The sequence below is a fragment of the Carlito syrichta genome, unplaced genomic scaffold (assembly GCF_000164805.1).
Source record: "Carlito syrichta isolate Samal-C Ts95f unplaced genomic scaffold, Tarsius_syrichta-2.0.1 Scaffold312037, whole genome shotgun sequence".
In the NCBI taxonomy this organism is placed as follows: domain Eukaryota; kingdom Metazoa; phylum Chordata; class Mammalia; order Primates; family Tarsiidae; genus Carlito; species Carlito syrichta.
The window spans coordinates 158,056-171,982 of record NW_007256133.1 but is presented as its reverse complement, the minus strand read 5'-3'; positions in this window follow the sequence as shown (position 1 = coordinate 171,982).

The following is a 13,927-nucleotide window of genomic DNA, read 5'->3' as shown; positions in this document are numbered from 1 at the left end:
GGGACTAACGGAGGGGGCGCGGGTGGGCGGCTGTGGGGCGCGTGAGCGGGGGACTGGGGCGTGGGAGACACAGACACACACAGACAGACACAGACAGACACAAATCCAGACACGCTTTCACGGCCACGTTTGCCCAGGCTGGCTGCAGTTTCCAAACAGACCTCTGGGAGACTTCGGGTGTTTTTATTCTTTTATTTTCTTCCCTTTTCCCTTTTTTTCCCCCTTTCTTTTCCTTTCCCTTTTTTCTCTTGAAAGTTTTAGGGGGCTGAGGGTCTGGGGCCACTTTTGAGAGCTGACAGGTGCACAGGTGGGAGGGAGAGGCAGCACCCCGCCTCCACCAGCCTGTCAGTCATTGCCTGTACAAACAGAGACACACACAGACACAGACAGGCATGCAGACACAGATAGACATACATAGAAACACACACACAGAAACAGACACACACACACAAACACAGACACAGGCATACAGGCATAGATATATGTATAGAAACAGGCACACAGACAGACACACAAACATACACAGACACAGAAACACAGAGAGACACACACAGACAGACACAGACAGATACACAGAGACACAGATACAGACAGATATATACACACACAATCACAGACAGACACACATAGACTCACACAGACAGACAGGCACAGAGAGACACAGACACAGACACATAGAGACAAATAGACACATGCACACACACACAGAGACACACACAGACACAGACAGATACACAGAGACATAGACACACACCAACAGACACAGACACACACAAATAGACACACAGTCAAAGACATACAGGCACAGATCGACATACATAGAAACAGGCACATACACACAAACAGCACAGTAACACAGACACAGAGAGACACATATACAGAGACAGACACAGACATACACAAACTCAGACACACAGAGACACAGAGACAGACAGATATATACACACACAGACAATCCCAGACAGACACACATACACACACAAACAGACACAGACACAGAGAGACACAGACACAGACACATAGAGACAAATAGACACATGCACAGACACACACACACAGACACAGATACACAGAGACACACAGAGACACACACACAAACAGATACATATACAGACATACACAGACATACACAGAGACACACAGACACAAACACAAACAGACACAGAGACAAAGACACATAGACAGACACACAGACAGACACACACACATACACAGGCACACAGACACAGGCACAGACACACACATACTAGACAGACACACACATACAGACACAGACACAGCACAAACACACACTTCCCACAGACACACCCACCCACACAGACATACCCACCACCGACACACAGACACACCTAGCACCCCCCCAAGACACACACACTCACACACACACCTGGGAAGGATCAAACGCAGGCAGGGAGGCCTGTGTCTCCAGGTCCCTCCCCCGGCCACATTGTGAACGGACAATGGGCTCCGTGTCCGTCTTGTTGGCACCAGAGCCGCGCGATGCAGGAAACAGCATTTCCTCTCGGCGCTGGAAAATTCACTTGGATCGTGCTTGTCCCTTTTTATTGAGGATCCGCACACACCCCGGGAAGCCGCGAGACACGCCGAGGCTCCGCGGCCGCCCCTTCCCGCTCGGCCCGCTGCCTCCCCGAAGGAGGAAGCCCCGGTCGCAAACAATGAGATGGGGCCGGTGTCGCACCCGTGACCTCCCTCTGGGGCCGTCGGGCCAACCTGCCGAGCCTGCAGCCCGGGCTACTGGGAAGGGGACTTGGCAGAAGCTTCCCGGCCCAGCCTCCGCTCCGCCACCACTGGAGCAACGGGCTGAGAGGTCCCAACGGGTCCGGGTGGCCCCAGCACTCACAAGGCTGAAGAGCTGTGGGAACCCGAACCCACTGATGATTGTGCCTGTGTTCCCTTGTCCACGTTCCCATGCCCCCTGTTCCTGGGCCTGCGTTCATCTTATTCTACCCCGAATTGCTGTAGACGGTGTCCCTGTGGCTTGGAATAGCCCAGATTGCACAATCACAGAGGCAGGGGAGAGGTCTTTGTCTTCCCATTTCTCTGGCCCTAGAGGCCCTGACCTCACGCTTAGTAGGTGCTTTATCGCCATAAATGTATATTAAATATGTAGACATTCTTCTTTCCCAGACACCCCTACTACCTGTCATCTCCTGTCCACATTCACACACGTGTGAATTTGCACCTATATGTAACATGCACACTAATCCAGCCTGAGCAACATGGTGAGACCTCGTCTCTACAATAAATCAAAAAATTAGCTGGGCACAGTAGCGGGTGCCTGTAGTTCCAGCTACTTGGAAGGCTGAGGCGGAAGGATTGTCAGAGTCCAGCGGGTCGACGCTGGGGTGGCCGTGAATGTGCCACTGCTCTCCAGCCTGGGCGACAGAATGAGACTCCACGTCCAAAAATATATATTTATATATATGTGTGTATATATATATATAAATATATATGCACACTATTTTATATGCATGTACAGACACATGCACATACTACAATAGATGATGTAACACGCAACTATATGCGCTACACGTGTACACTCGTGCTACATGCAAACTGCGTTATGTGATATAATATGCATACTATTTTATATGCACTATACACATGTAAGGACACTCATGCTACACACATGATACAATATGTGATCTACTATGCACACTATTTTATGCATTTATTCTTTGAGTAGAAGTCTCACTCTGTCACCCAAGCTGGAGTGCAGTGGCACGCTCATGGCCACTGCAGCCTCAACCTACTGGGCTCAGGAGATCCTTCCACCTCAGCCTTCCAAGTAACCGGAACCACAGGTGTGCACCACCACACTCAGCTAATTTTGTGATTTATTGTAGAGATGAGGTCTCGCCAAATTGCCCAGGATAGTCTCAAACCCCTGGACTCAGTCAATCCTCTTGCAACTGCCTGACCACCCGTGTCTAGCCAAGTGTGAGCCACTGCACCTGGCTGCACACTATTTTATATGCACTAACACATGTACAGACGCATGCCACACACACACACACACACACACACACACACACACACAAACACACACACACACACACACTACAATATGTTTTTGGTAACTGCGATGTCACCATCATCCCATTTCCTCCACCCCACCCCCGATGACGACAGAAATTACATTTGAAATGTGTTACAGGGCAACCCCTTTGGATCCCCTCCCACTGTGGGAGCTTCTTTTGTCTCTCAATAAATCCTGCTTTCAAAGAAAAAAAGAAATGCGTTGCAGATGGAACTCTCCTCATTGGTATCCTTTCAGCACAAACCCTTCAAACATTTTGTGTAAATTCAATTTTTGAAAATGTTATTATTCATCGAATTTTAAACTCTCAGAACTTAGAGTTCATGGCTGTTTGATGTTAAGATCAAGACAGAGAGGGTTGGAAAGTGAAGATTTCTATCCTATCTATTGGTAGGACCATAGAAAGTACTGGGTTATTGATTAGTTGTTAGCAGCTGCTTCTAATGCTTCGCGTTTAAATCTTGGCTGTTAGCCTGACCACCCGTGTCTAGCCTTCCTCTTCTCCAGCTGCAGGAGTTAATGGTCTATAAAACAATACTTAAATATTTAAATCCTCCAGGGAAGTGCTGTAAAAGAAACCCTCAGGGACTCCTTGTGATGTGAAAATCACCTTCTAATTGCCTAGCTGCAGTTGCTGGGTCCGGCAGGGATAAAAGCAAAAGCTGCCTGATGCTTCTTGAATGAATGATTGTGTTCTCTTTATTTTTATTTACATGTTATTTGTGAAATTTTATTTATAAGCTTAGAAACAAAGATTATAGCTCACGATTTGGAGAAATAGATATGGGGAAAACCAAGTTGAGCAGTCCCTAAGAGGTATACACCGGGTGCGTCCTAATTGCTCAATACCTTTTCAAATGAAAAAGATGGTTTGCTTCTACATTAGTCAAGATGCGGTGAGGTGTAGGACCGCAGGGTGTTAGCTCAGAATCTCGCTGGGGCCCCCAAAATTTTAAGTCAGAGTTCATTGACTCAGTGCCGTACGTAAGATACAAGGAATTGCACAGAAGTTAGACTGGAAAATAGAATTTATTTCAGGCCAAGCATGGGCTCAAGCCTGTAATCCCAGCACTTTGGGAGACCAAGGTGAGAGGATGGCCTGAGCCCGTGGATTCAAGGGTTCGAGACCAGCCTGGGCAACATGGCGAGACCGCGTCTCTACAATAAATCAAAAAAAATTAGCTGGGTGTGATAGCGCGCGCCTGTAGTTCCAGCTACTTGGAAGGCTGAGGCGGAAGGATCGCTGGAGCCCAGCAGGTCGAGGCTGCGGTGGCCGGGAGCGGCCACTGCACTCCAGTCTGGGTGACAGAGTAAGACTCCAACTCAAAAAAAAAAATCTTGAGACAAATTAAAACAGCGTTTGAGCAAAGACCATTGGCAAATTGGGCAGCCTTCCAGCATAGAGAAGATGCAAGTAAGGACAGAAGCAGCCGGATTGGAGACATCTCTGTGTTTACCTTATTTGAACATGGTTTACCAGTTGGCCACACTTGATGGCCCATAAGCTGGTGATTGGGGCAGTCTATTTGCATGTCCAGTTAGCTTCAGTGAAAGGTTGCAGAGAAACATCTAGGTCAACCCCAAAATATGCAAGGAAGCAGCTTTGGGCTTAACTTACCCGAATGGGGGGATATTCAAGACTGAACTTCCCCCATCATCAACCCTTAAAAAATTTTTTTCTGGCTGAGCTTGGCGGCTCAGCCTGTAATCCCAGCACTTTGGGAGGCCGAGGCGAGTGGATAGCCTGAGTCCGCGGGTTTGAAACCCACCCGGGCAACCTAGTGAGACCTGTCTCTAGAATAAAATAAAAAATAGCCGGGCGTGGTAGCGTGCACCTGTAGTTCCAGCTACTTGGAAGGCTGAGGCGGAAGGATAGCCGGAGCCCAACAGGTCGACGATGGGAAGGCCGTGAGCATGCGTGCCACTGCACTCCAGCCTGGGCGAAGGACTGAGACTCCAACTCAAAAAAAAAAATTTTTTTTTTTGCTAGGCCAGGCATGGTGGTTCACACCTATAATCCCAGCACATTGTGAGGCCGAGGCAGGAGGATTTCTTGAGTCTAGGCTTTGGAGACCAGCCTGGGCAGCACAGCAAGACCTCATCTCTACCAAAAAAAAATTAGCAGGGTGTGGTGGTGCACACTTGTAGTCCCAGCTACTTGAGAGGCTAAAGTGGAAGGATTGCTTGAGCCCAGAAGGTCGAGGCTGCAGTGAGCCATGATTGTGCCGCTGTACTCCAGCCTGGGCAACAGAGTGAGACTCCAACTCAAAAAAAGAAAAACATTTTTTCTGAACATGCTGTCAACTCTATGACCTAGAAGGAAAAGAAAACTTTCCAGAAAAGACATGCTGAAGACTGGGGGGAAGGGCTGTATCATTGTCCCTGTCAACAGCAGAAGCTATTTGTCTCAACAGCTCCAGATTGCTGTCTCCATCCACCTGCACACCCTGTAGACATTTCCACCTCACTCTATTGCTGCTGGCAGAGAGGCAGGTGGTGCCCCCACGGTCTTCCCACACAAAGATGAGCAGAACTGAGGCTTCCCCAGGCAGGGCCTTGCTGAGGTAGGCGGCCTCTCCGACAGCCTCCAGCGAGGCAGTTTCAGGTCTTCACCGCAGCCTGCAAAGGCGGGATGGTTACGGGTCTGCGTGTCTCCCAAGGGACTCATCACGCCAGCTGACCTTATGCCAGTCACTGTCGGGGTACCTTTTATTTTCTCCAGGTGTTGCTGAAACTGTCAGTAACACCGTTCCTTGGCTCCAATCGGTAGAATCTACACGAAATAAATCCATTCGGTCATTTGGCAACAAACCATCCCTTGCTGCTTGGGGTTATCTTGCTCCTGGTCCACTTCCTCACTCCATTCCTGGGCCTCAGATCCGGTCCGCCCAGGCCTATTGCCAGGTCCCTTTTTCTTTTCTTTTCTTTTTTTTTTTTTTGAGTTGGAGTCTCACTCTGTCGCCTAAACTGGAGTGCAATGGCCGCTCCCAGCCACCGCAGCCTCGACCTGCTGGGCTCCGGCCATCCTTCCGCCTCAGCCTTTCGAGTAGCCGGAATTACGGGCGCGCGCTACCACGCCCGGCTGATTTTTTGATTTATTGTTGAGATGAGGTCTCGCTGCCCAGGCCGGTCTCGAACCCGCGGGCTCAGGCAATCCGCTCACCTCAGCCTCCCAAAGGCGCGGGATTACAGGCTGAGCCACCGAGCCCGGCACCAGGTCCCTTTTTCTAGAACTCTGGTCCTGAGGCTGGAGTCTGGTTGTCAGCCCTCCCAGATGCCCCCTGCCTGCCACCTTCCTTTGAAATATGTTCACCCAGATTTCTTGCCATGCTGTCCTGTCCACATTGTCAGACATCCTTCTATTCATCTTAGACTTCTCTTCCCGTCGCTGATTAATTTCCTGGACTTGGACTAAAGGTTATGATCATCTGGGGACGCCCCTCTGCCACGAGCATCCTCAGCAGAGTCACCTCTTCTGCGCCTTTGCTAGGGGCTTCCTCTTCTTCACTTGCTGCAGCCTCTCCAAGTGTCTGATACTTCCTCACTGGACCCAGGGGCAAGCTCAAAACTGCCCTGAAAAAATGTAGGTCTAGTTTTTTTTTTTTTTTAAAGAGAGAGAGTCATAGTTATATCGCCTTAAAAAAAAAATAGAAATAGCCGGGCTCGGTGGCTCAGCCTGTAATCCCGCGCTTTGGGAGACTGAGGTGAGTGGATTGCCTGAGTCCATGGGTTCGAGACCCGCCTGGGCAACTTGGCGAGACCTCTTCTCTACAATAAAACAAAAATCAGCCGGGCGTGGTAGCACGTGTCTGTAATTCCGACTACCTGGAAGGCTGAGGCAGAAGGATCGCTGGAGCCCAGCAGGTCGAGGCTGCGGTGGCCGGGAGCGGCCACTGCACTCCAGTCTGGGTGACAGAGTGAGATTCCAACTCAAAAAAAACCAAAACAAAAAACAAAAAAAATAGAAACGTGAATCACAACGAGGTTTGAAACACTCAGGATATTTGCAGTCACCTTGCGGGTTTGGTTCTGCAAGGGTAGGTTCCTTGTCTATTTCCTCTTGGAAATTCTGCTCACATTAAGCAAGCTGCCACGTTTTAAACAGGTGAGCAGTAGTGCCATCGATTTTAGGTGGCCACCTTCTCCCATAAGTAAGATTCACTGAGTTTGAGAGTATAACATGTCTTTAATAAATTACACATATAGGCCAGGCTCGGTGGCTCAGCCTATAATCACAGCACTTTGGGAGGCCGAGGCGAGTGGATTGCCTGAGGCCGCGGGTTCGAGACCCACCCGGGCAACTTGGTGAGACCTCATCTCTACAATAAATCAAAAAATTAGCCAGGCATGGTAGTGCACACCTGTAGTTCCAACTACTTGGAAGACTGAGGCAGAAGGATCGCCGGAGCCCAGCAGGTCGACGCTGGGGTGGCTGTGAGTGTGCCACTGTACACCAGCCTGGGCAATGGAGTGAGACTCCAACTCAAAAAATAAATAAATAAATAAATAAATAAACAAATACGTATAAAAGATGCTCTTAATATAGAAACTCAATGTAGTAAACATTTTTTGTCCAATCTTAAACGTGAATAGTAAAGAGTAATATGTTGACTACCTATTGGCAATGGCTTATCATATTTTAAGTTTAAATTTCTGAATGTCTCTACCCTATCCTAAGTAGTTTAGGATCTGTTAGTTTGTGTAATCTTATTTTGTTGTTAAAAGCATGATTTAATTTGCATTTCTTTGATGACTAGTAAAGCTGATCATATTTTCATGTAACTGTTGGCTGCTCATATGTCCTCTTTTGAGAAGTGTCTATTCATATCTTTTGCCCACTTTGTAACGGTGCTGTTTGTTTTTTTTCTTTTCGGCGCATTTGAGTTCCTTGTAGATCCTAGATGTTAGGCCTTTGTCAGACATAGAGTTGGCAAATATTTTTTCCCAGTCTGTGGGTTGTCTCCCTGCTCTCTTGATGATTTATTTGGTTTTGCAGAAACTTGTCAGTTTGATGAGGTCCCATTTTTCTATCTTATCTCTTACAGCATGGGTACTTGGGGTTTTGATCAGGAGTTGGTTGCTAGTTTCCATAAGATTGTCTCCCACATTTTCTAAGTTTTTTATAGTTTGAGGTTTTACGTTTAGGTCTTTGATCCCTTTAGAATTGATTTTTGTGTATGGTTACAGGCAGGGGTCTTGTTTTAGTCTTCTGCATATGGTCAGCCAGTTTTCCCAGCACCATTTACTGAATAAGTTCTCCTCTCCCCAATGGTTGGTGGTGGAGGCTTTGTCGAAGATGAGTTGGTTGAGAAATTGACATTTTGCTTCTGGATTCCCTATCCCGTTCCATTGTTACATATGCCTGTTCTTGTATGAATACCAGATTGCTTTGATTATTGCAGCTTTGTAATGAAGTTTAAAGTCGGGGAGTGTGATACCTTCTGCTTTTTATTTTTTATTTTTTTGCTGAGGATTGTTATGGCGATTCGTGGTCATTTATGTTTCCATTTGAATTCCTGTATTGTCATTTCCAGGTCTGAGAAGAATGTTGCTGGTAATTTAATGGGTATTGTGTTAAATCTGTAGATTGCCTTGGGTAGGATGGATATCTTAACAATGCTGATTCTTCCAATCCATGAGCATGGAATATTTTTCCATTTGTTTGTGTCATCTTTGAGAGGAAGGTGGCAAAAAGGGAACACTTCTACAGTGTTGGTGGGAGTGTAAACTAGTACAATCTCTGTGGAAAACAGTGTGGCAATTCCTAAAAGATCTAAAAATAAACCTTTCATATGACCCGCAATCCCCCTACTGGGAATATACCCTGAGGAACTAAATCACTCTATGAAAAAGATACCTGTACACGGATGTTTATTGCAGCATTGTTCACAATAGCAAGAACATGGAGCCAACCATGCTGCCCATCAAGAGAGGACTGGATTTTTTAAAATCTGGTACATATACATGATGGAATATTACACAGCCATAGAGAAGGTCAAAATCATAAACTTCACAGCAACCTGAATGGACTTAGAGTCTATAATACTGAGTGATCTATCACAAAAACAAAGAACTGAGTACCACATGTTCTCACCCATAAGTGGACCCTGAACAATTATCATTATACTATAAGAAAAGGATTGGCAGTAACAGGAAACTGCCAGGTGGGGGGTGGGGAATGGAGGCGGGACTGGCAATAGCGGGAATCTGCCGAGGGATGGGGGGGCATACTTCACAACAAGGGTACCTCCATAATGAACATTTATATACTTAAACCTGAATTGTACCCCACATCTTTAAAATTAAAAAATTAAAATTAAAAAAACATGATTTAATGAAACAAAACATCTGATAAAATATAGTAATAAGTACAATCCAGTGACTTTGCCACCAATCTTCAGTGGTTTTCAGTGGCTTTTAGTCTCTGGTCCTGTGCATATATGTATATATTTGAGTTGAAAACATCTTTCTAATTAACCCCAAACCCTTCTTGGCTTTGGTTTTCTGTACTGCATGCCTTTCACCAGCCTCTCCTCTGTATTAACTCTGGGTTCATAACAACAGAAAGGCTGTTCCCAGTGTATCTGTAGCCTTCCCTCCCCCCCACACACACAAAAAAGCATGCCTTCCCTATCTCTCTCTTACTCTGTTTCCCTCTTCTCTTAGTCCACTTGGGCTGCTATAACAAATCACCATAGACCAGGGAGACTAAACAACAAACATTTATTTTTCACAGTTCCAGAAGTTAATGTCCCAGATCAGAGTGACAGTGGAGTCGAGTTCTGGTGAGGGCTCTCTTCCTGGCTTGCAGACGGCTGCCTTCTTACTGGCTCCTCACATAGAGAAAAGTAAGCAAGCTAACTGTCTCACCACTTTCTGAGGAGGGCACTTCTCCTATTCATGAGGGCGCCACCCTCATGACCTCATTTTTCTCCAAGGGCCCCACCTCCTCATTTCATCACACTGAGATTGGGGTTTCAACAGATGAACTTGAGGGGGGAGGGGCATGACTTGTAGTCATTGTGTCTCCCAAGGGCCCTGAACAAAGAGGGAGAAAGGCCATGTGCAGGCAGCAATGTGGTCACCACAGTTATCTCCATGCCAATCAGAAGAAGATTTTACATGTTGGCCACCTTTTTAAACTAGGTTCTCTGCCATTTGAAGCTAGAGTTTGTGTCGGATGTCTGATATGCTGGTGTGCCAGGGTACTCCTCTGAGTGTGCATGTATACACACACACACACACACACACACACACACACACACACACACAGTCACCCCACCCAGGGAAAACCAATCCACAGGTTTCACAAACTAACAAGATTAAATCTCTTGTAAGTGTCAAGAAGAGAAACAGGCAGAGGCAATGGACAAAATCGGCACTGGAATGGGAACATCTTAATCCTGAACATCCCAAGCATTTGAATTTGGTGGTCACATTAAGCATCTCCATGCCTTTTCCCTCCTATCGCCCTATAAGAGGTGCACTGTTCTTATTACTGTTTTACAAATGAGGAAATGGAGTCTCAGAGAAGTTATGTCCCTTGCCTGGATCACCTAGCTGGTCAGCGGTGAAAGAGAAGCCAAATCTTCTTCACTTCCTAGGGACAAGAGGGAAGACCCTGGCTCCAGATACCAACGTCTCCCGGGAAAGTTTTTTGGAGGCCAAATGTGTAGCTTTCTGGGATCCCACAAGATCTAAATCCCAACCACCCCCACTTCCTCTCCAGCTGGCATCTAAGAACGCTTCAGTGCTCTTTTGAAGAATCTGAGGCCTACTTTGTCTCAGGAGCTAAAAATTATTTTACATTCTTCTAATTCCATGGATAAAACCATGAAGGCAACTTTAAGAAATAATTTTTTCTTTTGAGTTGAGGTCTCACTCCGTCACTCACCACAGTGAGCCGCGACCTCCTGGGCTCAGGTGATCCTTCTATCTCAGACTCCCAAGTAGCTAGTTGTCCAGGTGTGTGACACCATGCCTGGTTAGTTTTTGTATTCTGTGTAGAGATGAGGTCTCACTATGTTGCCTAGGCTGATCTCACACTCCTGGAATCAAGCAATCCTCCCTCCTCGGTGTGAGCCATCGTGCCTGGCAGGAAAGGATTTTATGAAATGAAGAAGTTTCAGTAATTCTTCAGGAGAAGACGCCCAAGAAGTCAGATAGGAGGAATAAGTTCAAGAGATCTAATATACGACATGATGACCATGGTTAATCACAATGCATTGTATACTTGAAAGTCACTAAGAGAGTAGATTTTAAGTGTTCTCACCACAAACAAATAACTACGTGAGGTATGGTATGTGTTAATTGGTTTGATCAAGCTATTTCACAGTGTATACTTATTTCAAAACATCATGTTGCACTCCATCGATATTTTCATGAGTCAATTAAAAAAAGAAGAAGAAGAAAATGCCCAAGATGGATAAGAAGGTAATGATGGCTAAGGCAGTGGAACCCAGTGAAGTTGGTAGAAAAAGATTGTGAATCAGGATTATGTGAGCATTGCAGTACTTGCAATCTACAAATAGTCAAATTCTATGTGTGGCATAGCTCTCAAGTTTCTAGATTACTCACCACCCTTAGTTTTTTTTTTTTTTTTTGAGTTGGAGTCTCACTCTGTCACCCAGACTGGAGTGCAGTGGCCGCTCCCGGCCACCACAGCCTCGACCTGCTGGGCTCCGGTGATCCTTCCGCCTCAGCCTTCCGAGTAGCCGGAATTATAGGCATGCGCTACCACGCCCGGCTGATTTTTTGATTTATTGTAGAGATGAGGTCTCGCTGCCCAGGCGGGTCTCGAACCCGCGGGCTCAGGCAATCCACTCACCTCAGCCTCCCAAAGGCGCGGGATTACAGGCTGAGCCACCGAGCCCGGCTCACACTTAGTTTTGTCTTCCTCTCTTCACTTGTGTGACTTCCCACACATGCCCTCATATTCTTTTTAACACATAATGATATTTTGTAACTGTCAAATGTATCATAATTCTCTTGTAACTTTATGGCAGACACTGGGAAATACTAAGCAAATTAGGCCTCAGATTTCTGCGAATTCTAAAAATAGTGAAGAGTCACATTTGTAATACCTTCAAAATAGTGAATCGAGAAACCAGAAGTTTAACTTAAAAAATAGGTTTAAAACATGTTTACTAGACTTTATTTTTTACAGTAGGTTTTTAGGCTCACAGCAAAAGTGAATGGAAAGCATAGAGATTTCCCATATACCCCTGCGCCAACATGTACATATAATATTTTTTTTTGAGTCAGAGTCTCACTCTGTTGTCCAGGCTAGAGTGCATTGGCATACTCACAGCCACCACAGCCTCGACCTGCTGGACACAGGGGATCCTTCCGTCTCAGCCTTCTGAGTAGCCAGAACTACAGGCGTGCGCTACTACGCCCAGCTTTTTTTGTTGTTGTTGATTTATTGTAGGAACAAGGCCTCACCATGTTGCCCAGGTTGGTCTTGAACCCACAGGCTCAGGCAATCCACTTGCCTCGGCCTCCCAAAGTGCTGGGATTATAGGCTTGAGTCACCACGCCCAGCCTGCATATAATTTTAAAATAAAGAACAAGCTTCCATTAACTTAGTATTTGCTGCAAACTTCTGGTCAAAACTTTGGTCTAATTTCCTGAGCACCTGAGTTTCACAGAAACATAGTTGATCAGCTTTGATCTAAAGTATTCAAGAGAAAAGACCACCTATTTTGTTTCGAAGGATCTTGGAGAAGCAATGACTCCCAATAGACACTCATATGTTTGTGGAATGTGTACTCGAACCAATCGGGAAGTCATTTTTATGACCAAACTTGATGCCATGTCCACCTTTTGAAAGCATCTCTGGGATGGAACACACATCTGTGTCCTCCTGGCAATAATTTTCCAGGTGCTGCAGCTTAAAACATATGACAATAAAAATGCCATCCTGTGTATGCCTCATAGTCTGCTCAGTTCAAAATCTGATGAACGGCAGGGGCCCAGGGGTGCTTTGGTGAGCTCACACCAATTACCTCTTATGGTGTTGACCCCTTAGGGCAGAGGACAAAGAACTTGGCCTTGAGTTTCTGCTCTGCCGCTTACTTGTGTGTGTTCTTGTACAAATCACTCAACTTCATCAGATTCGGTTTTATCTGCCAGATCAGGCCTACGAGGCCTCTTGGTTTGATGTCAAGGACATAATTGGTTGTTCTCATTGTTATTACTAAAATCTCTCCACATCAAAACATATTTGCAATATGCCCATACAACCTTGCAGAGCAAGACTGTGATTTCCAGATCAATACAGAGCAGTGTTATTAACTTGACAGACAGAGATATCCAAGGGATGGACTGAATTGAGGTAAGCTTGCTCTACTGCATTTCTCTTCATTGAGGACTAGGCTGGAAAGGCTTTGGTGGGTATGTTGGTGTGGTCGTGGGGACATACACTGTTGGTTTGCGCACATCTGGTACCCTCCTTCTACAATCGTGTGGTCCATTTGTATCACTTATGTTCCCCTTCAAGATGGTGCTTTGTAGTTTTTATAGTTTGATTTGAGATAAAAATGATGAGGACAGGAATTGTTAGAGCTTTTCAGTGGCATATTCTCTGAGAGAAATAGTCTTCAGGCTTCTACCCTGCTACAATAGCCTTTAGCACAAAATTTCCACCCTCAAGTTTCATGATGAAGACATGATGGGGAAAACGTCTGTGTTCAGATCAACTACACTCTTCACAGCCTTGTGGGTTTCCAGCCTGAGGACTCCCCACTGCCTCAGTCATTTGCATAGGTCAATAGCCAGTTGACCATTTAGTAACCCATCTGTGCAGGACCAGCTGCATGATTTGCAAGGCCCAATGCAGAATGAAAGTGTGGAGCTCTTATTAAA